The 22,054-nt window shown below is 44.2% G+C and overlaps 1 protein-coding gene across 1 annotated transcript in view; it reads left to right on the top strand.

Moving 5' to 3' along the window:
* Positions 1–22,054, top strand: part of ABHD5 (abhydrolase domain containing 5, lysophosphatidic acid acyltransferase) — a 774,004-nt gene that overhangs the window by 149,903 nt on the left and 602,047 nt on the right. The gene's annotated exons all lie outside the window — the stretch shown is intronic.

The following is a 22,054-nucleotide window of genomic DNA, read 5'->3' as shown; positions in this document are numbered from 1 at the left end:
GGTGCTTCCCAATGCCAAACTGCATATGAGGAAGCTACAATGGTATCTCAAAAATGTATGGACACAGCACTGCCAGGATTTGGACACTGTCATTCAAATAATACCTTGCCTTCAAAAGAATTTTTGTGGTGGGCTCAGGAATGTCACCTAAACAAGGGACTCTCTGTGACCCGGCCAGAGGCAAGTCAGATCTTAACGACAGATGCCTCGGACATAGCTTGGGGAGCTCATCTAGATGGAAAGTGGATACAAGACAAGTGGCCTGCCAAACTACAGCATCTACATATCAACATGAAAGAGATGTTGGCAGTCCAGTTTGCATTAATGGCTTTCAAGGAGTTACTTCTTCCAGGGCAGGTGTTGATTCTAACAGACAACACAACTGTCATGTGGTACATCAACAAGCAAGGGGGAACACATTCTTATCCTCTATGCAGGCAAGCAATGATTTTATGGGAGACAGCACTAAGCCTGCAACTAACTCTTCAGGCAAGGTTTCTGCCAGGAGCACAGAACTCTTTAGCAGATGTGTTAAGCAGACAAATCATGGATCCCCACAGTGGAAACTGGATCTTCATGTATTTCAGAAACTGACAGTGTCATGGGGAACTCCAGACATAGATCTGTTCGCTTCTCCACTAAACCACCAGCTGCCACAGTATTGCACAAAGGGGTTTCATCACACAGCTTGGAAAGTGGATGCTCTGTCTTTCAGTTGGAGAAATCTTCATGTTTATGCCTTTCCACCTCTGCCTCTTCTTCCAAAGGTACTGTTAAAGGTCAGACAAGACAGGCCAAGGATGATTTTGATAGCTCCAGATTGGCCTCGGCAACACTGGTACCCACTACTACGGAGTCTGGTAAAGAAGCCTCCATGGCCTTTACCTCTGATTCCTCATCTGTTATCTCAGAAGGACGGTCATCTGCTCAATGTCAAGCTACACTCTCTTCATCTAACAGCTTGGCATATTCTGTGTTGAAGCACAGCAGGTCTCAACTTCCTCAACAAGTTTTAAATGTGATCAGGGAAGCTAGAAGACCTAGTACAAGGAAAGTGTATGCGGACAAATGGAAGAGATTTTTCATTTTGGAGTACAGCAAAGAATTTGGAGATTTCTGAGCCTAATTTGAGTGTGGCTCTTCAATATCTTACTGAATTATTGGACAAAGGTTTGTCCTTCTCTTCCATAAAGATTCATGCTGCAGCAATTTCAGCTCACTATGATTGTGACCCACCTTTGTTTTCGCATCCTTTGTTCAAGCAGTTTCTTAGAGGGGCAAAGAATATAAGACCCCACGTAGAGCTCCTACTCCTGCTTGGGATCTCAATTTTGTGTTGGAAAAACTTACTCTACAACCTTTTGAGCCTGCAGCTACTGCTGAATTGAAATATTTGTCATGGAAGACTGCTTTTCTGTTGGCTATTACTTCTGCAAGAAGGGTGTCTGAGTTGCAGGCCCTTATGGCAGTAGAGCCCTTTTGATTTTCCATAAGGATAGGGTATCATTACGTACTAATCCTTCTTTTATGCCTAAGGTGGTTTCTAGTGTGGCTTTAAACCAAACTATTCATTTGCCTACGTTTTTGCAGATCCTCAGAATAAGGGGAAAAGATTTTGCACACTTTAGATGTACACAGGCAATTGCGTTATTATTTAAGCAGGACTAAGGATTTTAGGCAGTCTCAGCAGTTGTTTGTTTCTTTTGCTTTGAGTTCTCAGGGCAAGCCTGTGTCAAAACAAACTATTTCTAGGTGGATTGGCTTTTGCATTGCATTTTGTTATTCCCATCATGGCAAGGAGATTCCAGCTGGGATTAGGCCTCATTCCACTAGGGCTACTGCCACTTCAACAGCATTTCTAAGGGGTGGCAACTAAGGATATTCTGGAAGCAGCTACATGGAGTTCAGTGCATACTTTTCTAGGCATTATCACCTTCCTATCTACTCTAAGTCTAGGGCTGGTTTTGCCACAGCTGTTTTACAAGGCATGTTGTCAGCTCCTACTACTTTGTAATTTGCCAGCCTCCCTTACCTCTGCTTTGGGATTCTACCCAATAGTCAGGACTGCAGCAATGGAAGACGAAGAACATAGTACAGTTTTGTACCTACCATAAATGTAGATGTTCGAGGATTCCATTGCTGCAGTCCAATTTCCTCCCTCCTTCCCCTCTGTATTTAGGGGTGGTTGTGTAGGTGAGTTTACATGCTTATATTTTTTTTTTGTATATATGGTTGTATATATTGTTCATGTTTTTGGTGCAGGTTTTTTTGGGACTTGTCTTTTTAGGGTCTTCTGACATCTGGGGCAAGAAAAGACTGAGGATATGACGTCGGTCATGCGCATTAGTACCCTGACGTACTGACGTCAGTCTAATGCGCCCTGACCGACGTCAGCCTTATACTCTGGTATTCGGGCCGACTGGGACGCGGACTATACCCCAATAGTCAGGACTGCAGCAATGGAATCCTCGAACATCTACATTTATGGTAGGTACAAAACTGTACTTTACATGAAGAAAATAATTAACAGCTCACAGTTTCAATTGTCTGTGCTAACTGCCTGCAACACTTTGACATTTGGGTAGCTGGCTACAAGTTACATTGTGCGTCTGTTTACTGGGATGATGCCCATCCCATTTAAATGCTTGAGGACCTGTACCTCCATACTACTATTCTGTACACTTGACTTGGCAGTGTCCCTAATATCCGTGCCTATTGTATTTTGTCATCCATGGTCACTTCTTTGCCTTTCATACTTTGTCACAAGTATCTGTAACACAACTGCTATGCACACACAAATTGCAGTGCTGTAGTATGTAATTCTAATGTCTCACTTTTTAAAACTGTGTAGCAGTTACCTGGACATGTAGACCTCTCTGCATCTAAAAATAATTACTCATTAAACAGTGTATTTTACTTGGTCCTTATACTTATGGAAGATGTATAGATATAGATATATATAGATAGATAGATAATAGATTTAGATTTTTTCCTAATTTACTGCTTTCTGCACTTGTTTTTAGTCATTTTTTTAATTTAATTGCATTTATTTAAACTGTATTTGCTTTAATATTGCTACACACTCAAGTGCAAAAAAAAAATTCTAAGCTTGTTTCCCACCTTTCCTGTAACTAGTCTAGTCCAGATACAGATTTGCTGTATCCAGGACTGTTTGCACATTTCTGAGCCACTGCCCCCAGCCTTTCTGTGTTGGAGGGAAGCCTTCTAGTTTATCAGTGAGAGTGGTAAGCACTAAGTAGCCTATCTACCACAAGAGGAGTGGTGTCTGGCCCAAAAATTGTAGTTTATTGGCTGTTTGGGCAGTTTTTCCATCCCCTTCAACTTTCTGGTTTAAAAGCCCGCATTTGCACTTGTGTAAGCTCCGCACAGCAGCGCCGAGCTGAGGTAAATTATTACTGGTGGCAGAAAGAGTGCTCTTCACTTTTTCCCCTTAGATCTTGCTAGTTTTTTCTGTCTTGCACTTCAAATAGCTTAACTGCTTTGCACTTAGGTGTGCTACAATAAGTGCTACAAAAACCTGCTAAGTGCCATCAGCACTAGTCGTTCTTCAAAGGAAATAGCTCCAGTACTTAGTAGTTATGACCACCCCTCCTGGCATGATTAAAGGGTAGTTCCCTATGCTTTCTCCTATTAACCTGGTGCATCTCTGTTAGTGAAGTGAAGAAAGTCTTGGAGATTACCTCCCACAGGTTGTTCCAGATCATAGTCAGGATTGTAGCAGCTTTAGGGGGATTCATTGTCCGGGGCTACTTCAGTGGTACAAAAAACTAGACTGTATGATGTTTTAGGTCCCTCTTAAGATGTTGAGATAATCCCCTCTTCTGGGTTGGTCATATCTACCAAAGGATGAGGTGGAAGTTGTAGGAGGGGGATCTTAGGGGTCCACCAAAAAATTACTGTTTTTTTTCATTTAGAGGCTATTTACTAGATCCAAGTCATGGTGGTTGAACAGCAAATTTTGATAAAGGGCTTGCTATGACAAGTGTTACACACAAAACCAAGGGTGCTGACCTGAAATAAACTGTAATTCTCACAAATCTGGAACCTTTGTCTGTTTTGGAGAATGTGGATATGCCTTCCTCTGCACTCTCATAGGATTCTGAGGGTAAGGAACTACCATGACTGCACCACCCAGAGGCCATGAGCTCAAGCAGGAGCATTTTCAAATATTCTGATTTAAGTAAAAAAATTATTTCCTCATCCATAAAGTAAAGGTATTGTTATTTATTTATTAACTTGTTTGTTGTTTGCCTTTTGTGTATCAGTGTTGTCCGATTGGGCACTCAGGCCAATTTTCAGCAGAGACCCAGGGAGTAAAGCTCCTTAATAAAAGTTACAAAAATTACAAAATAATTTACAGATAGAAAAAATAATTGTTTTTTTTAACAGTAGAAATGAGATTTTAGATTCATGCAATGGGTAACACAGTCAAGACAGAGGTTAATATGGTTTGATTTCTATAGGAGCATTATACAGTGATAAACAGGTTGCATTTACATCTACAACAATATACAAATTTCGTTTACATAGGAGTGATGAAACGCAGCATATACTTATAAATATAATTCGGATTTATTTACATTATTCACAGGGTAAGATAGGAGAGCTGGAGAGTTAGGGGGTTGTGATAGACTAGAGATCTAAGAGAGAGAGAAAGTTAGTTGGAGTGTAAAGAAGAACAGAGCCAGAAGGGATTTAGGTGCTGTTTTAGGTTGTGCTTAAGACTATCTTTTAGTGGGATAGATAGGGAGTTCCACTGTCTAGTGACACAGGATGATTATAGTGAGTCTTCAACTGTATTACGGGATTTGGAAGTTATTTGTAGGTTCTGATTACTCCCCACCACATTGCCTTTGCTCAGGTAGTGCTTCTGGGTGTTTTGTAGAGAAGGGCATGCGTTTGTGCATTAGTTTGTGGGCAATTTGATGTTGAACAAATGTAAGGTGATTAGGTAGATGTTCTTCATGTTTCACTGTTGCAGTCATCACCTGTGGGTTATCCCTGCGGTGGTAGCCCTCAGCTGGCCCAAATACCAGAGTCAATGTTTTTCTGCATCAGCTGCTGTTGCTTGTAGACTGACGTCAGTTCGTCAGTGCTATAAAGGAAGGCAGCTAACGCCATAACCCCAGTCTTTCTTGCCATGGAGCCCATAGCAGAAGCAGTTCGCAAGTGTGCTGGTCGATCGCTAGCAGAGCTCGGATTACAGCTGAAAACATCTAAAGCTAAGTACCCCATTGGGGATCCTTTTTTTTTTTTTTTTGCACTAACCGATGTCCAAAAAATGTAACAGTTGTCTTGCCTGTGGAAAGCAGATCCCACACCGAGACTTCCATTCATACTTCGTCACTTGTTTAGGCCCAGACCACAACGTTCCCCCTGTTGCCGGTTCTGTGCCCTCTTTAGCACGAGAGCTATTTGTCATAGAGCTCTTATTGTAGACAGGTATTTTCATCCCCCATCTTCATAAATGTCGTCCATCAGCCAACAATCCATAGACATTCTGAAAAAATGTAGGGATAAAGATAGAGCCAGACGATACAACGCTAAGCCTTCCGACGACTACCGCTAAGCAGGTAGTCAGTTCTCTGGAATTCAGTGAGGCACTTTCGCAGCCCCTGATGCCTGATACGATATTTATGCAGGCCTCTACCGAGACCCTTTCGGAGGCTGGTATGCTGCAGAAATCTTCTTTGTCTTCTGAGCCTTTGGTTGTGTCTGCCTCTGCTGGGTCTGGAGCCACGACGCAGGCACCAGCTTCCGAGGAGGCCTTTCACACTACCAGTTCCAGATAAAAAAATGATGTCTTCTCATCCGACTACCATTTCTCTCTGACCAATGGATACTCTTAGGCCTAGAAGCCAGGCCATTCCTAGAAAATCTACCTCTAGCCGCCATCTTACTCCTGATCCACCACCCCAAGCCCAAATGTTTAAGATGGCGGAGGACCTTATCTGCCTTATCAGGAGCAGTCTGGCCACAACTTCTAAAAGGAAAAGACATCCTTCTGCTGAACTAATGACAGAGCAGGATTCTGAGGAATCTGTTTATTCAGATTTTGAAGAGGAACAACAACCTCTGACTGCTTATTAGGATTCAGATGCAGAGGAATCCATTCCTTCTGCCTCCCCAACAGGAGACCTTTCCATTGGGGAAACCCTTCACACCCTCGGAAAATATTTCCAATGGGAAATCAGGACTTCCCTCAGTCTAAGAAAAGGCTTAGAGAGTTTCTAGACCTGTCCCAGCACAGACCCCTGACCATCCCCCCTATCTTAGAAGTGGTGGGTGATCTTCCATGAATTCAGCTTGCCCCCTGATGACCTACCACCTGCTCCCAGTAAACCTGACAGGTATTATAGAGTACCAGATTCTCACATATACCTGTACAGAAATCCTGCTGCAGACCCAGAGGTCATTACACAGGGACCTAAAGGAGCTAGGGCTAGTTCTGCAAAGAATCTAACTCCTTCTGCCAAGGATGCCAGAGCTCTGGACAGATGGGGTAAAAAAGTTTACACCTCTGCAACCTTAGCTATCAGAGCACTCCACTGTCAGTTTATATGTTAAAATATTAACAACACACTTGGGAACTATTAAAGCAAAAGATTTCTACCTTTCCTGACTGAGCCAATTCTAAAGAGTTAGCAGATTTACTGCACTCTACTTGTCCAGAGGCAAAAAACTCTTTACACTGTGGATATGACACATTAGAAGCCTCAAGCAGGGCAGCAGTGTCAGGATCTGTCATTAGAAGACATGCATGGTTGAAGGAACAACCTCTTCCTGATCATGTCAAGTCTAAATTAATTGATGCACCCTTGGATAAAGACTGGTTGTTGGAGAAAAAGCAAAAGAGCTGCTTAAAAAGATGAAAGACAAAGCAAAATCAATGCAAACAGTAAAAGATTTCTTTCAGGTTCAGCCTCCTAGATTCAACAGGAATTTTCCCTGTAAGCACTGATCTTTTCCTGCACCTAGCAGACAGAGGCAAGGTAAGCCCTGCAGGGACAAACCACCCAGGCCCCTATCCCAGGGACAGCAGAGAACCAAACAGTAGACCACTTCTGCCCCAAAGGCAGGGAGTTCTAAGTCATCCCTCTATGGCAAAAACTCTTGAAGACTCCCACTCCCCTCTCTGCCCTCCTTTCACCCACCAAAAGCTAGGAGGAAGGCTGCTGTCCCTCTGCAAGGAAAATTGGCTGTCTGTAACAACGGACCAATGGGTCTTAAAGTTCATTTTTCAGGGATACAAATTCACTTTCAGTGAACTCCCAATTCCAATCGGGTACCCAGACTTGCCTCCAGATCAGTGGGCAGAAGCATTAAAACAAGTCCAAACTCACATATAACAAGGGGCAGTAGCACCTGTTCCCACAGTTCAAACAGGCAAAGGCTTTTATTTCAGGCTATTCCTTGGTCCCAGAAAGGAGGCTACTTGGCACCCCATCCTGGATCTATCCATTCTGAACTCCTCCCTGGTGGTCCCCAAATTCAGAATGCTAACTTTGCAGCAGCTGCTGCCTATGCTGACAAAAAATGCCTGGTTAGTGACCCTAGACCTAAAAGATGCTTACCTCCACATCCCCAAAAGGGAATCCTGCAGGAAATTCCTGCGCTTCAGAGCAGGCTCACAACACTTTCAGATATTCATCGTGTTTCACTGTTGCAGTCATTACACTTGGGTTATCCTGCTGGCAGGCTACCCGCAGTCAGCCTGAATTCCAAAGTCTAGGTCCGGCGTCGGTTGCTGTCGTCTCTTCCCTGACGTCAGTGCGCCAGGGGTATAAAAGATGCAGCCAACGCCATTTTCTTCAGTCTTTCTTGCCGGGCGGTGCCCGAAGCAAAAGCAGTTCGCAAGTGCCGGTCAGCCGACTCCTGAGATTTTCAAAAACTAATTTCAGATCCGAAGTCTTCATTAAAGCTAAGTACCCCATTGGGGAAACCTTTTTTCTTGCTCCAGTCCGATGTTAGACAAAGTTAACAATTGCATTTCTTGTGGGAAGCAAGTACCTCATAAGGATTTTCATTCTTACTGTATTCCTTGCCTAGGCCCTGATCACAACGTTGCTAGCTGTCGGTTTTGTGCTAGATTTAACCAATGCACTATTAAGCATCGGTACGATTTTGCCTTTCATTACTTCAATTCAGTTATATAATGCCATCGGAACAGCCGACGACAGGAGTTTATAAAAAGTGCAAGGAAAAAGAAAAGGACAGGCATCCGAGGTCCAAAACCGATGACGAGGCTTCCGCTAAGCCAGTCACCGGTTCGCCGGTTCTCAGTGAGGTGCTTTCGCAGCCCCTGGCACCCACTACCTCAGAGCCACATGCAGCTGACGACTCTCACGTGGAGCCAGCTAGGCCTTTGGATACTCAAGGTATTGGACACTTGGAAACTATTCCCTCTGATGGGTCCGGAGCCGCTGAGCAGGCATCAGCTTCTGAGGGTGTTTTCAGACCTACACAGTTATATGTAAAGCCTTCTTCAGCTTCCAAAGCAAAGACTAAAGTAGTTCTAAAGACAAAGAAACAAGTATAGCATTCTCCTGGACAGACTACCATGCCTAAAAAAACAGATGCTCAAAATGGCCGAAGACCTAATTACCTTGATCAGGGGTTCCCATCTCCCTCCTGATAAGAGGCCTAGGCAAGAGACAGAATATGAATCTTCAGATCAGGTTTCCATTTCCTCTGACTCCTCTTCTGAACAGGAATACCCTCTTCCTCCTTCTGAGGATTCTGATGCTGAAGAATCTATCCCTTCAGCCTCACCGTCTGAGGATTATTCTTTTGGGGAAACCCTGCATACCATGAGGGAGCACTTCCACTGGGAGAGCCAAGACTACTCAGAATCTAAGAAAAGGCTTAGAGATTTTCTTTTACTACCTCAGCACAGGCCTTTGGCTATTCCTCCTGTGTTAAACATTGTAGATGATGTATTTTCAGAGTCCGGACTTTCTCCTGACTCTTTACCTCCTGCCCCTGTTTAACCAGACAGATACTACAGGGTTCCAGATTCACATAAATTTCTTTATAAAAACCCTGCTGCTGACCCAGAAACTATTTCTCAGGGTCCCAAAGGGGTCAAGCCTTCTACTGCAAAAAACCCTATCCCCTCTGATAGAGATTCAAGGGCACTAGACAGATGGGAAAAAAAAGGTTTACACTTCTGCTACTTTGGCTGTGAGGGCTTTAAACTGTCAATTTCATATGCTTAAATATCAGCAATACTTAATGTCACTGCTAAAACAGAAAATGTTGTCAAATTCTGATTGTGCAGAGAATAAGGAAATACAGGATTTATTGCATGCATCTGAACAAGTGGGAAAGCATACATTGCAATGTGGGTTTGATTCTCTGGAGGCCTCTTGCAGGGCTGCAGTTACGGGTTCTGTCATTAGGAGGCATGCTTGGTTAAAGGAACAGAATCTGCCTGATCATGTTAAAGCAAAATTATTAGATGCTCCATTACAGCATGATACCTTATTTGGTGTTAAAGCAGAGGAGGTGTTGAAGAAAATAGAGGACAAAGCGAAATCTATGCAAATAGTAAAGGATTTCTTACAGTTGCAGCCACCCAAATTTAGCAGGAACTGGCCTACAAAGAATTGGTCCTTTCCAGTGTCGGACAGGCCACAAAGAGGCAGATACAGATGCCCCAGAGGCAGATCCTAGCCCCAGGGCTCATACAGGCCTAAACAGTAGGGCGCTTTTACCTCCAAAAGTGGGGAAGACAAATCACAGCCATACAGGAAACAGTCCCAATGACTTTCCTCTGCCAGTACCAAACACTTATCTTTTGGCAGCCCCCTTAGGGGGAAAACTAGCATTTATTTCTCAAAATTGGCACATGATCACCCAGGACAAATGGGTATTGAATGTAGTGTCCCAGGGCTACAGGTTCCACTTTCACACCCTGCCAAGGGCAAAAGGTATGCCAGACCTGCCACACAATCAATGGGCAGAGGCACAAAAACAAGTTTCATCTCTCATGGGCATGAGGGCCATTTAGCAAGTACCACAGCAAGAGCAGGGACAAGGATTTTACTCAAGACATTTCTTGGTACCCAGAAAAGACAAAGCCTGGAGACCAATACCGGACCTGTCTATTCTAAATACATTTCTGGACGTTCCAAAATTCAAAATGTTGACTCTGCAGCAGCTTCTGCCCATGCTGGGCAAGAAGGCTTGGCTTGTAAATTTGGACCTAAAAGAGGCATACCTGCATATTCCAATCAGACAATCTTGCAGAAGATACCTCAGATTCATAGCTGTCTCAATGCCCTACCAATTCTCTGCACTGCCCTTTGGCTTATCTACTGCACCCAGGGTCTTCACAAAATGCCTGGCACCAGTAATTGCATTTTGCAGACAGAGGAATTCAAATATATCCTTACTTGGACGATTGCTTTATTCAAACAGAGAACAAAGACATTCTACTAAAGCATCTGGCGTTTGTAAAAAGATTACTAATTTGCCTAGGGTACACAGTAAACATAAAGAAATCAAAACTAGTACCCTCTCAAGAGATAATATTCCTGGGTGCAAGCTTAAATACAACTGCCCAGATGGCTTATCTCACGCCAGACAAACAAAGGCAACTGACTTCTTACTTCAAAATCTTGGCAACAAACACCCAGTTATCTGCAAGAAAAATTCTGCAGGCTTTGGGCTTCATGGCATCCTGCATTCTGCTAATTCCATATGCCAGACTGCATATGAGGAAACTACAATGGTATCTAAAAAGTGTTTGGACTCAACATTGTCACAGCCTGGAAACATTAATTACCCTCATTCCTTGCCTGCAACAGGAGTTTCGATGGTGGGCACAGGCCTGTCACCACAACAAGGGACAGCCATTCACCCTACCCACAGCCAGCCAGTCAGTAACAACAGATGCTTCAGATTATGCCTGGGGGGGCCCACATGGCAGAAAAATGTATTCAGGGCACATGGCCCACAAGCCAAAGGCATCTTCATATCAATCAAAAAGAGATGCTAGCTGTTCAGAATGCCCTGACAGCTTTCAAGGATCTACTCCATCCAAGACAACTACTGATAAGGATGGACAATATTATAGTCATGTGGTACATAAACAAACAGGGAGGCACTCTTTCCTACCCCCTCTGCAGACAAGCCATGACTTTGTGGGACACAGCATTGACTTATCAAGTACACCTGCAAGCACAATTCCTGCCAGGAAAGAAAAATACTCTGGGAGACGAACTTAGCAGAAACCTCACGGATCCCCACAAGTGGAAACTGGATCCACAATTCTTCAGCATGATAATAAAGAAATGGGGATGCCCAGACATAGATCTATTTGCCTCCCCTCACAACTGCCAACTACAGAGATTCTGCACAAGGATGTATCACAAGCAAGCATGGAAAGTGGATGCTCTATCATTCAGCTGGAAAACCCTAACAGTATATGCCTTTCCACCTCTGCCTCTCCTCCCCAAGGTTCTCCTAAAGGTCAGACAAGAGAAGCCAAAAATGATTCTGATTTCTCAAGACTGGCCCCGCCAGCACTGGTACCCAATACTAAAGAGCGTGTCTCAAGGCCCAGCCTGGACATTGCCTCTTATTCCTCATTTACTGACCCAACGAAACAATCAGATCCTGCACAGCCAACTCAGAACCCTAAATCTGGCAGCATGGCGGATAATGTAAACATTCAGAACACACCTCTCTCTAAAGCAATGATGGATGTTATTTTGGAGGCCAGGAGGCCCAGTACCAGAAAATCCTATGCAGAAAAATGGAAGAGATTCTGTGCTTGGAGCCAGGCACAAGGAATTGACACGTTTGTACCAAATATTCCTCAGATTTTACAATACCTGACTGAGATGCTGGACAAAGGCCTATCCTTTTCATCAATTAAATCCATGCCTCTGCCATTTCAGCTCATTACAATACGGAACCACCAATTTTTTCACATCCGTTGCTAAGACAGTACCTCAGAGGGGCCAAAAACATAAGACCTCCAAGGAGAGCGCCAATACCTGCATGGGACCTCAATTATGTCTTGGAAAAACTCACACTGCTGCCTTTTGAGCCAGCCAATACAGCTGAAATAAAGTTCTTATCTTAGAAAACAGCTCTGCTCCTAGCAATAACCTCTGCAAGATGAGTCTCAGAGTTACAGGCACTCATGGCTGTGGAACCTTTTATCATTTTCCATCCAGACAGGGTTTCTCGGAGCATGAACCCGACATTTATGCCTAAGGTAATGTCCAGTGTGGCCCTTAACCAAACCATTCATTTGCCTACCTTTTATCCAAACCCACAGAATAAGGGGGAGAGACGCCTGCATTCTTTGGACATATACAGACAGCTACGCTTCTACTTGGACAGAACTAAAGCTTTCAGAAAGACTGAGCAACTCTTAGTAGCATATGCTGCAGGATCACAAGGAAAGCCTATCTCAAAGCAGACTATTTCAAAATGGATAGGCCACTGCATTTGTTTCTGCTATTCATAACATGGCAAATCAGTCCCTAAGGGCATTAGGCCTCACTCAACCAGAGCAGCAGCCACTTCAGCAGCCTTCCTCAGAGGAGTACCCACCAACGACATTTTAGAGGCTGCAACTTTAAGTTCAGTGCACACTTTTACCAAGCACTACCACTTACCTCTCTACTCTAAATCCAGAGCAGGCTTCACCACTGCGGTTCTGCAGGGACTTATAGCCTCTCCTAATCCTATTTAGGCCCAGCCACCCAACCTCAGCTTTGGGATTCAACCCAAGTGTAATGACTGCAACAGCGAAACATGATGAACATAGTACAGTTGTGTACCTACCATAAATGTAGATGTTCGAGTGTATTCACTGTTGCAGTCTAGGTTACCCATCCACCATCCCCCTTTTCTTTGCTGGGACTTATCTGTACTTCTCTATCCTATACAACCTATGTGGTGTATTTGCTTGTAGATGAAGTAAATGTTTATTTTTGTGCATGCATACTTATTGGCATAATTTTCAGCCTACCAATTTGGGGGCACCTGACATCTGGGGCAAGAAAAACTGAAGAAAATGGCGTCAGCTGCATCTTTTATACCCCTGGCACACTGATGTCAAGGAAGAGGCGACAGCAACCGACGCCGGACCTAGACTTTGGAATTCAGGCCGACTGTGGGTAGCCTGCCAGCAGGATAACCCAAGTGTAATGACTGCAACAGTGAATACACTTGAACATCTACATTTATGGTAGGTACACAACTGTACTTTCTCTGCACTTCCCTTTGGCTTATCTGTTGCTTCCAGGGTATTCACCAAATGTTTAGCCCCAGCCATAGCATTTTGCAGACAGAGAAATATACAGATTTACCCTTATCTGGACGACTGCCTCATTCAGGCAGAGTGCAAAGAAAAGCTGCTCCAGGACCACCGCTTTGTCAAAACCCACCTAACTTCCTTAGGGTTCACCAGCAATGAGAAAAAAAATCAAAGCAAACACCCTCCAGGAGGATTATTTTCTTGAGAGCACTGCTGGACGCAGCATCCCAAATGGCCTTCCTATCCCCAGAAAAGCAGAGCTTCCTGCCTCTCCACTTTACCCAGCTGTATCCAAAAGTCACCTCACGGCAAGGAAGTTCCCGCAAGCCTTGGGGTACATGGCATCTTGCATCCTTCTAATTCCTCTGGCCAGGTTTCACATGAGAAAGCTTCAGTGGTATCTAAAGAACTTTTGGTGTCATCACTCACAGCCTCTAGAGACCCCTCTCTCTCTGATCCCCTTTATAAGGGCCGAGTTTGTCTGGTGGGCAGGTGCCTGTGCCAAGAACAAGGGTTTCCCCTTCCTCCTCCCCCCTACCAGGCAGACTATCACCGCCAACACCTCAGACATTGCTTTGGGGCCCTCACCTAGCAGGCAGGTGCACCCAACATCTTTGGGATGCCCAACACCTTCCCTTACATATCAACCAGAAAGAAGTGATGGCAGTTGCAAAAGGCTCTGACATCTTTCCAACCCCATGTCAGGCCAGGGGTTCTCCTTATCAAAACTATCAACACCACAGTAATGTGGTACATTAACGTACAGGGAGGGACCAAGTCTTACCCTCTGCAGGCTAGGCCTGAACCTCTGGCTGACTGCCTCCTCCATGGGATTACACCTAATATCCCAGTGCCAACCAGGGATCAACAACACCCTGGCAGACCACTTAAGCAGAAACTTACAGGACCCCCATGAATAGCAGTTCCACAGAAAGATCTTTTTGCAAGTCACTCAGGAGTAGGGAAATCTGGAGGTGGATCTATTTGCTTTGCACCTCAACCACCAGCTAAAGAAATTCTGTACCCTGGAGTATCACCACCTAGTGTGGAAGGTGAATGCCTTGACCTTCCCCTGGAACTCCCTCTTAGTGTATACATTCCCTCCTCTGCCTCTTATTCCCAAGTTACTGATCAAGATAAGGGAGGAGAGACCAAAGGCCATCCTCATTGCTCCAGATTGGCCCAGACAGCATTGGTACCCCTTGCTGCGCAGCCTGACATCACAGCCTCCCAGGCAGCTTCCCCTGATCCCAGACCTCTTGACTCAAGTGGGGGGGGATGCTGCACCCAGACTTGCAGACTCAAACTGTTAGCATGGCTAATACTCTAAAGGCAAGCAAGGGGCACCTGTTAAGCAAACAGGTCCTAGACATTATCACAGAGGCCAGAAGGCCCAGCATCACAAAATCTTACGCAGGGAAATGGAAGAGATTCTGCTCCTGGAGCCAGTCCAGAGGGGCCAGTTCCTCACAACCTTCTGTCAGTCTTATCTTGGACTATCTAATGGAGTTACTCAATAGTGGCCTCTTCTTCTCTTCTGTTAAAATCCACGCCTCAACTGTTTCAGCTCATTTCGATACAGACCAGCCTCTGTTCTCACATCCTTTGATTAAACAATTCCTCAGAGGGGCTTCTAATATCAGACCTCCCAGAAGGCCACCCATGCCAGCCTGGGACCTGAATTATGTTTTGGAAAAACTAACCTTACCACCCTTCGAATCTGCTGCTTCAGCAGAACTGAAATACCTCTCCTGGAAGACTGCTTTCTTAGTAGCTATCACCTCAGCCAGAAGGGTTTCAGAACTTCAGGCACTGATGGCCATGTAGCCCTTCATCATTTTCCATGCAGGCAGGGTCTCCCTTAGGACTAACCCCTCCTTTATGCCCAAGGTGGTATCTAATGGGACTATCAACCAGGCCATTCATCTGCCCATCTTCTTCCCTAACCCTCAAAACAAGGGGGAAATAATTCTGCATTCACTAGACATGCACAGACAGCTCAAATACTACCTAGACCGTACTAAACCCTTTAGGAAAACAGACCAACTTCTTGTCAGTTTTGCCCCAGGGGCAAAGGGGAAGCCCATTTTCAAGCAAACCATTTCCAAATGGATATCACATTGTATCCATTTCTGCTACAGATTACATGGGAAACCACCACCTAAGTCTATTCATACCCATTCCACTAGGGCAGCCTCCATTTCCACAGCATTCCTCAGAGGAGTTCCCACCAGGGACATCTTGGAAGCTGCCACCTAGACCTTGATCCATACCTTTACAAAGCATTACCACTTTCCTCTTTTCTCTAAGGCTAGGGCAGGGTTTGCCTCTGCAGGGCTTGCTTACCCATGCCTAGGTCTCTAACTAATCCCTTCACCCCTCTCCTCAGCTTTGGGAATCCTCCCACAGATGATGACTGCAACAGTGAAACATGAAGAACATAGTTCAGTTGTGTACACTTACCATAAATGTAGATGTTTGAGTGTATTCACTGTTGCAGTCCTGGTTTCCCTCCCTCCTTTCCCCTTATATACTCTTTCCTCAGGGAGACATAAGCTTCTTAGGGTGGTTTTTAACCACCAGGACAATTTTGCCATATTTCCTTGGGCTTCTGACTGGTTAGAGCAAGAAAAACTGATGTAATGGCGTCAGCTGCTTTGCTTTATAGCACTGAACCTGACGTCAGTCTACAAGCGACAGCAGCTGATGCAGAAAAACATTGACTCTGGTATTTGGGCCAGCCGAGGGCTACCACAGCAGGGGATAACCCACAGGTGATGACTGCAACAGTGAATACATTCAAACATCTATATTTTATAAGTTTACACAACTGTACTTTCTAGCCAGCTGAGCTTCTTGTTCTTGGTACTTTGCATTTTCTTATGTGCAAATCACTTCCTTTTTTAATTTCTAATTTTTTTCATGTCTTGCAAATTCTTGTCTACATTCTCATCCACAAACAAACACAGTTAAAGTATTAATTTTGGCATTGCATATGGTGGAAAGAAGAGTACTCCTTGATTTTGAAGTAGGTATCCGATTATATGCACCATAAGTATAATTTTTTTCACATTTGCCTTGTATTATAAATTCATTGTGATATTCTACAGTGTAAGCATAGATTCACTAAATTATTTTCGAGTCTGAAATAGTGTTCTTACTATTAAAAATGTCTTCTTCTGATTGTGAAAACTCTCTTGGTCACAGCTGCTGACATGACATAAATGAAAACATCATTTGTACATCCTCTAATCTAAGGGAAAAGTTGCTGGAGCAAAAACTGAAATGTTTGGACAGCAGATTAACAAATTCAACGTAATGTTCAAATCTAGAACCCTACTGCTGACGTGAAGAGGTTAATCAACTCCTAACAAATTTAAAATGGTGTAATGATTGTCATTGCCATAAGAGCAGTATTGATCATTGTATAGATCACTGCAGTAGTTTCAGCTGTACAATTTGTATCCTGCTGGGAATTTAACAGCTGACCAGCTTCCAAATCTTAAGGGCACCTTCCCCATGTTCAAACAATGTCTGCTCGAGCTGAACTTGATAAAAAGACAGGTATGGGCACCAACCCCTTCAGAGTTTTCCTGCAGCTGAAATGTATGCTCCTCTGAGGTTTTCAGTGATTGGTCAGCCTCTGCTGTTCTTTTGTTGGGCAGATAAGTTCCATTTGCAGGGAAAAAAGCTTCCATTTTAAAAATTTGTTTTATAAAACTTTCCTGTTCAGAAAAATTATTTTAAAGTTAGGAGTTTGTGTTTTAATGGAATGCCATGAGACTCTATTTCACTTTTCAGCAAGAACTCTGTTTTTCTTATCAGTTTAAAAGTTGTTTAAAGTGTTTGAAAGCAATTAGTTCTGTGAATATATTGTGTTTATTTTTCTTTTTTGGCTGGCAAAATATTTTAAAATGCTTTTTAGTGTGTTCTTATGTATAAAAAAGTGACTTTTAAAGACTAATTTTTATTAGCATTTGCTGCTTGTTTTCCCCAGGAAAGAGGCGCCATTTTCGGCTTGACCATGAAACAAATGGCCATTTCCATGGTCGGTCTTTCTTCCTGCCACAAAAAGAAAAAAGTAGACCAAACAACCTTTGCATCCACCGCAGGCTAGCAGTTTGCCTCAGCTGCAGGTGGATGACCCTGCTGTGGCCATTAGTTATACCTCAGGCTTACTCCTATTTTACCCTAGATCCCTCTGGTTTAACACCTGCAGCCACTATGAACTGGTGGTTAGCCACATCCTCTGTAGGTTTCTCGTCAGTGGGCAAGAGAGGGCTGCTCTGTTGGTCCTGGGAGAGGGAAAAGTGAAGGTGTCCATGTTTTGTTGTGGCCATCCCTGGGGAAGCCACTGCCATTAATAACCCTGTTGGCCCCTTGTTTCCTGTCAAAAAGAAACAGAAATCTAAACATGCATCTTCTCCTTCTCCTCAAATTTCCTTGGACAGGAGTAGTTTACTGGGTCTGGCTCATGGTTTAATTCAGGTTATTGATCCTTCTTATAAAATAGTTTCTGGTAAAAGAAAAGGGGATACTTTTCTTCCTGATGAGATTCAAGATTCTGAATCTCGACAGGAAGATGAAGGGACAGATACAAGATTTTCTCCTCATAGAGCTGTTTTTGATTCTCCCTGGGAGGGGGGTCCCTTTCTCATAGACTATTTTCAGAATTTGCTAGTGTTTCCAGTGGGAGTACACTTCAGGTTTCTCAGTCCTTCAGAAAGCAGCAGGAGTTTCTATAACCTGCACCCATTCCTTCAGTTCTGTCATCTTTGGAAGATGTGTGTTACTGCCTGCAATTTTCCTGATAGACAGTCAGCTGCCCCTAAAAAAGGCAGATAGGATATATAAAGTTCATCAGTCTTTCAAGTTTTTACACATTCTTCTCAAACCTGACCCAGCAGCTATAGCTTTAATAAAACTTTGCTAAACAGTTAATTCCTATCCTACTCTTTCCGATAAGGATGGGAAGATTATTGATGGTTATGGGAAATTAGTGTTTGCTTCTGCAACTTTGATTTTCAGAATTTTAAATTGTCAGAGTCGTATGTAAAATTTGTCTGTAATTAAAGTTTATGAGGCATGTTTTGTCTTCAGTTTCTTCTGTTGAAAAAGCTGCTTTAAATATTTTAGATGTTCTTCATCTCACATTGCTGCAGTCCTTACACTTGGGTAGTCCGCTGTCCTCGGTCGGCCTGAATATCAAAGTATTAGGCTGACGTCGGTCAATGCGCATAAGACTGACATCAGGACGTCAGGGTACAAATGCGCATGACCGACGTCACATCCTCAGTCTTTTTTGCCGCATGGTCCGATGCAGAAGCAGCGTTGCAAGTGCCGTTCGGCGTTCTGAAATTTTTCGAATTCGGAGTTTCAGACCGAGTCAAAGTTGGCTAAGTACCCCGTTGGGGAATATTTAAGTTTTTTCTTGCCTCAGTGGTTTACCGGATGTCAGAAAAAGTGAATAACTGTATTTCTTGTGGGAAACAGATACCGCATAGAGATTATCATACTTTGTGTATTCCTTGTTTGGGGCCTGAGCACGACGTTGTTGGGTGTCGCTAATAAGCGCACTATTAAGCGAAGGTTAGATTGTGCCAGGTTGGTCTTCGGGAAGCGGTGCAACTATAATATGCCGTCGGATGCTCCGACGTCCGCTTCTTCGAAGAAGCGCAAAGACAAAGCAGCTAAGCCCAGGCAAGAAGAGTCGTCCGTACCGGACGCCGGTTCTCTAGAGGTGTCGGTGGAACCGGGGGTTCCGCCGGAGGTTTCTCTAGAGTCCCAGGGGGAGACTTTGTTATTGCAGGATGTGGCCTCTCAGGAGGCAGGTCAGGCTGAAGGGGCTTCTCAGGTTACTGTACTCCCCTCCCTTCCTAGGGTGGTTAGGCCTTCTCCTTCTGTTTCCAAGGCTTCTCCCAGAGGCAGGCCAGGTTTAGCTTCTGTTGGTGTCACTCCTAGTTCATCAGGATCTGTGCCCAAGAAGCACATGCTTAAAATGGCAGAAGATTTAATTACTTTGATTAGAGGTTCTTTACCCCCTCCTGATAAAAGGCCTAGGGTGGAACCAGAGTTGGGGAGTTTTGAGCAGGCTTCAGATGTTTCAGAGTCTTCGGCTGAAGACTTGCAGGAGTATTCTCCTTATTGTGATTCTGATGTGGATGATTCTACTCCTTCTGCTTCTCCTCCAGAGGATTTTTCTTTTTCAGAGACTCTTCATTCCATGAGGGAACATTTTAAGTGGGAAGGTCAGGACTTCTCTGATTCCAGGAAAAGGCTTAGGGAATTTTTGTTTTTACCCCAGCATAGGCCTTTGGCTATACCTCCTGTTCTGGATGTTGTGGAAGATGTGTTTGCAGAGGCCTCTCTTAAGCCTGATTCTTTGCCTCCTGCTCCTGTTAAACCGGATAGGTATTACAGGGTGCCTGAAGCTCATAAATATCTTTTTAAGAGTCCTAGGGCGGACCCAGAAACTGTTAGTCAGGGGCCTAAGGGTGTCAAGGCTTCTGTTGTAAAAAATCCGGTTCCTACAGATAAAGAGGCCAGGGCTTTGGATAGATGGGGAAAGAAAGTATATACTTCTTCCACCTTAGCTATGAGGGCTTTGAATTGCCAGTTTCACATGTTGAAATACCAAAACTATCTACTTTCTCAATTGAAGTCTAAGGTAGATGCTCTGGCGGAAGGTATTGAGTGTAAGGAATTACAAGATTTGGTACATGTTTCTGAACAGGTGGGTAAGCATTCTTTGCAATGTGGTTTTGATGCTGTACAGGCCTCGTCTAGGGTGGCTGCCACTGGGTCAGTACTTCGCAGGCACGCCTGGCTGAGGGATCAGAATTTATCTGACCATGTTAAGACAAGGATTTTAGATGCTCCTTTACAGTCTGATGTGTTGTTTGGTTCACCTGTGGAGGCAGTCTTAAAGAAAATGGAAGACAAGGCTAAGTCTATGCAGACTGTTAAAGATTTTTTGCAGGTTCAGCCTCCGAAGTTTAGTAGGAATTGGCCTACCAAGGGGTGGACGTATCCTTCTTATGATTCCCAGTCTAGGGGTAGATCTAGACGTGGTAGGGGCAGAGCTCAGGGCTCTTTCAGGCCTAGAACAGGGAGTTCACCTGCACAGTCTTCGGGTGAGGGCAGGGGTCAGTCCTTTCATAAACAGGCCCAATGACCTACCTTTTCAGCTGCCAGAGCCTTCTCGTCTGGCAGCACCTTTGGGAGGAAGATTGGCACTTTTCAAGGAAAATTGGAGTTTAATTACCCAAGACAGATGGGTATTGGATATCATACACCAAGGTTACAAGTTTTATTTCCATACCTTGCCTCCTTTCAAAGGCATGCCAGACGTTCCTCCTCAGCAAAGAATAGAGGCTCACAAACAAATTTCTCTGCTGCTTCAAATAGGGGCCATACAGCCGGTCCCTCTGCCAGAAGTGGGCCTAGGATTTTATTCTCGCCTGTTCCTAGTACCAAAGAAGGGGAACACGTGGAGACCAATTTTGGATTTATCTATCCTCAACACTTATCTGGACATTCCCAAGTTCAAAATGTTGACGTTACAACAGCTTTTACCTCTGCTGGGCAAAGATCACTGGATGGTAACTCTGGATCTCAAGGAGGCTTACCTTCATGTTCCTATCAGACTAAGTTGCAGGAAGTATCTGCGTTTTCGGCTGGGACTTCTCATTATCAGTTCTCTGCATTGCCCTTTGGCTTATCTACTGCACCCAGAGTGTTCACGAAAGTTCTGGCTCCAGTGATAGCTTTCTTCAGGCTAAAAGGAATACAGATTTATCCTTATTTGGACGATTGCCTGATTCTGGCTCAAGGAAGGGACGAACTTCTTCATCATTTGCAATATGTGATAGCAGTGCTAAGATGCCTGGGGTATTCTGTGAACGAAATAAAGTCCAGTCTAGTACCCTCTCAGGACATGTGCTTTCTGGGTGTAAGACTGAATACAGCATCCCAGATGGCCTTTTTGACCCCGGACAAACAAAAGAATCTTTCCCTTTACTTCCATCAGTTGTCTCATCAGTCCAGGCTGACTGCAAGGACAGTCCTTCAAGCCTTGGGGTTCATGGCATCTTGTATTCTGGTACTTCCCAATGCCAAACTGCATATGAGGAAGCTACAATGGTATCTCAAAAATGTATGGACACAGCACTGCCAGGATATGGACACTGTCATTCAGATAATACCTTGCATTCAAATGGAATTTTTGTGGTGGGCTCAGGAATGTCACCTAAACAAGGGACTCTCTGTGACCCGGCCAGAGGCGAGTCAGATTCTAACGACAGATGCCTCAGACAAAGCTTGGGAGCTCATCTAAATGGAAAGTGGATACAAGACACGTGGCCTGCCAGACTACAACATCTACATATCAACTTGAAGGAGATGTTAGCAGTCCAATTTGCATTAATAGCTTTCAAGGATTTACTTCTTCCAGGGCAGGTGTTGATTCTAACAGACAACACAACTGTCATGTGGTACATCAACAAGCAAGGGGGAACACATTCTTATCCTCTATGCAGGCAAGCAATGATTTTGTGGGAGACTGCTCTCAGTTTACAGCTAAATCTTCAGGCAAGGTTTCTGCCGAGCACAGAACTCCTTAGCAGATGTGTTGAGCAGACAATTATGGATCCCCACGAGTGGAAATTGGATCCTCATGTATTTCAGAAATTGACAGTGTCATGGGGAACTCCAGACATAGATCTGTTCGCTTCTCCACTAAACTACCAGCTGCCA

Source organism: Protopterus annectens, chromosome 3.part0, assembly GCF_019279795.1.
Source record: "Protopterus annectens isolate FY-2018-M chromosome 3.part0, PAN1.0, whole genome shotgun sequence".
NCBI classification, from domain to species: domain Eukaryota; kingdom Metazoa; phylum Chordata; order Ceratodontiformes; family Protopteridae; genus Protopterus; species Protopterus annectens.
This window is presented reverse-complemented; position numbering and strand designations above follow the sequence as displayed.